This window comes from Perissodus microlepis, chromosome 15 (genome assembly GCF_051167445.1).
Source record: "Perissodus microlepis isolate ML-2025 ecotype Zambia chromosome 15, ASM5116744v1, whole genome shotgun sequence".
NCBI classification, from domain to species: domain Eukaryota; kingdom Metazoa; phylum Chordata; class Actinopteri; order Cichliformes; family Cichlidae; genus Perissodus; species Perissodus microlepis.
In genome coordinates this window covers 98,247-101,936 of record NC_140475.1, presented here as the reverse complement: position 1 = coordinate 101,936, position 3,690 = coordinate 98,247, and positions in this window count along the sequence as shown.

Below are 3,690 nucleotides of genomic sequence, written 5' to 3'. Positions count from 1 at the left end.
TTTGAGGTCCATCCCAGATGCCTTAATGCACACTCATATCCTGGGCCATCTGACCTCAGGAAATCACATGATGGGGCGGGGCTAGGTTTCACAGCCGGTTCACCCCAAACCCTGGCTGATTGTGATCTACAACTGTTTTCACACCTCTGCTCGTGTGATTAGGTAGAGGATCATTAAGGCAGCGGTCCCCAACCCCCGGGCCTCGGACCGGTACCGGTCTGTGAGTCGTTTGGTACCGGGCCGCGAGAGTTGAGGCTCAGGTGTGAAATGTATGGTTTTCAGGGTTTTTATCGGTTTTCAGCGTTATTTTGTTTTTATCGTTAACTCGGTTTTCCTGGGTCTTTTCACGTGTGTTATGAATAAATCTTATTTTTTTCGGTACTGGTACTAGTTTTATTTAGTTGTATTTATCCGCGACACCTTAAAGGCCGGTCCGTGAAAATATTGTCGGGCATGAACCGGTCCGTGGTGCAAAAAAGGTTGAGGACCGCTGCATTAAGGGATTCATGATCCCCTTGGGGGACACTCCCCTAGGACTGAAATCTGGGACTCTTCACCATTTGACCCTAGAACTGAAGAAGCTCCTCGGATGAGAAGTGAAATGTCTTCAAGCATCTTAAAGAAGTCCAGACACTTTTTCTTTCCAAGCTCTCTAGACCTTCTTGGACAATTTTATTTTTTAAAAATGGGGGACCTCCCTGCAGAGGAATGCTGTTTAAACTGTTTAAGATAGATACACATTAGCAGCAGTATATGTGTTTGAAACAAAATGTGGCCTGTGGTAAAATACAACAATGTGTCTAAAGAGCCTTTTCAGCTGCCTCCTTTATAGATAGCACATGTCCAGCTGTTCATCCCAAAATACAAACAGTCTGATATGAAGTCATTTTCATCTGCAGTACCATCACTGTGTAACTCCCCATGAAAGATGCAGAATGTAGAACAGATTTAGAATATTTGATTTGTGAACCACCACTTCATGCAAAAGCAGAAATTCTGTAAGCTGTGTAACTCTATTTTTGTATTCTCAGACACTACAAGCATAGCAAAATAATCCTTAGTTGCCACATGCTGCACCAACATTTCTGATGGGCTGCTCCTGACAAACAAAAGATGTGATATGATGGCTATGTGATGAATGCGAAGTGAAGACAGCTCCCTTCTTGGTGACGTTGCAGAGAGTAAAAACAAACTGCCTGAAACTGAATGTGTAATATTCCCAAGCTTTCAACTCACAGGGATTACTTTTACATGCACTGACCTCATTATTTGGAACTTTGCTAATCCTAATAGTACACTCCACCAGTGTATTGGTAAATATACACTACACCACTTTTATACTATGTGTTTACTTTGATTAAGAGCTACTCAGTCTGTGTGAAACTGCTCAGTGAAGTTTAAGAAAGTAACCCAAGGAAGTAATACTTTTTTAAAACAGAAAATCTGTTCAAATAACCACACACAAAAAAATCTATCGCATTGTACTAGGGGACATGCAGGATTGTGGGAAATACATGATTCAGTGTTTCTGTAGCCTTACTAAATATGCTGACCTCAGATTCTGTGGTTTCTATCTCGTGTGACATGGATGGAGTGTGAGAAAAAGGCCCCTCGACAAAGAAGCACCTTCAACACAGAAGGAAGAAACCACAGCTGTTTGCAGCTGGTTTGGGTCTGTTTTTCACTTTAGCTTGCTTCTCTTTTTGATTCTTTAGCGTGCCGTTTAAAAAGTTTTGTGATTCTCAGACATTTGTAAGCAAACCACAGTTGTTTTTAAAGATGCCGCTATTGCTTTTCATTCACACACTTTGAAAACAGAGCATTTGAAAAACTCTTGCAAGGAATAACAAAGTCCAGAAGTGTTGATATGGAAAACTTTTTGGGGTTTTTTTAGCTTGTGTGCAACATTATCTGCTTTCCTAGCCTTGCAGCAAAGGCTAGAAACGGGACCTTTTGCTTGCTAAAGTCTCTGAAATGATCTCAGTGGAAGGGCGGCTGTCATGAAACTATTCTTCAGGAAGGGAAACAGGGAGAAAAGGCTGTCGTATGCCACATTACACATTATTGTCACTATACGCTTCGTCGCGCTGTTCAGGTTGCCTAGCAACCATGATACTAACCGCGAGACACGTTACATACAGCTTTGTTTGACAGAAATGAAGGAGAAAAATGTTTTGTTAGTCATTCATTTTTGTCATGACATCACTGTGATTAGTTGAGTATCTGAGGCTGAGACCACAGGACTGTAAAACCTGATTGTTGGGCTTCATTTCTGTACTGAGCAGTCAGTTCAGAGTAGTTAGTAAATAACAATTAGTTAATGTTGTTCATGAGACTAAAGTCACCTCACTGTGGTAATGTAAATATAATGTGGCCAATATTATAGTATTGTCAGATTATTATGATATATATATATATATATATATATATATATATATATATATATATATATATATATATACATACATACATACATATGTATATGTGTATATATATATACACACATATACATATATCACTGACTTTCAGCTTGTTGTGTTTGTGGATATATGACTGACTTTAATTATTAAACATTCGCACATAAATAAGTGACGTCATATTCAGTACTTTTGACAGTTCACTCTTCGGCCGCTCCATCTTATTAGGGAAATTCCATATACATAAATGTAAATTTCAAAACTCAACCCCATCATTTAATTTGTTTTTGATTGAAATTGAATATTACTTAAACTCTCTTAAATTAACTTCCAATAAAAAAGGTTTATCATTGATTGAAATTCATTCAGAAATGTTTAACGAATGAGCTGTCACAACTTTCAAGTACAAAGTTGTTATGAAGTCTGTCACATTCCCCCCCTTTTTTTCCTTTTTTTCTTTTTTTATCCTTTATTTATTTATCCTTCTTATTTCATTTTACTGTATATTGTTACTCTTATTTGCCTTGTATGTCTACTGTACAAACTGAACTGGAATGACTGACTGTTCGCTTTATAAGTTCAATAAAGTTTTGAAAAAAAAAAAACAACCTCTTCGGCCGCTCCCTTCTGCCGTATTTTGCGGCAAAATTATCCACACCCACCGCCGCGCTATGAATTGTGGGATATATGGGACCACGAAGCGTGCACCGGACCACGCTTGATATTTGGGGAAATCGACGGCGCATTTGGAGTACGCATTTGAAGCACACTTCGAATTGGGACAGCCGTCGTCGCGTGGCAGTGACGTAATCGCACTTGAAATGCGTACTTCAAGCGTGCAGACCCTGAATTGGGACACAGCCTGTGTCTGTAAGTTCAGTCTGTGTTATGTTTCCTGTTTTATTTTGAAGGTCCTTGTCTTATGTTAATGTATCTGGTTTTGCTTCCCCAGTTTCGTTAGGCCTGATTTGCCCCAGCTGTGTTTCCCTCCTGTTGCCGTGATTGCTCCCTCTATGTATTTAAGCCCTGTGTTTTCAGTTTGTCGGTGTTGCGATATATCCTTATCTTGCTGTGTGTTCTGTCTGCATAAGTGTATTTTGTATTCTCAGTTTTGTTCCCCTTTTGAGTTCAGCATTAAAGCTGTTTAAGTTCACGTTTGTCTCCGGAGTCTGCACTTTGGGTCCTTTTCCTGCCTGCACACAGCCGTTCCATAACAGGTTTGGCGCTGCATTTCAGCCAATGTTGGGGATCCAGTCAAAACTGCTGAAAGCAT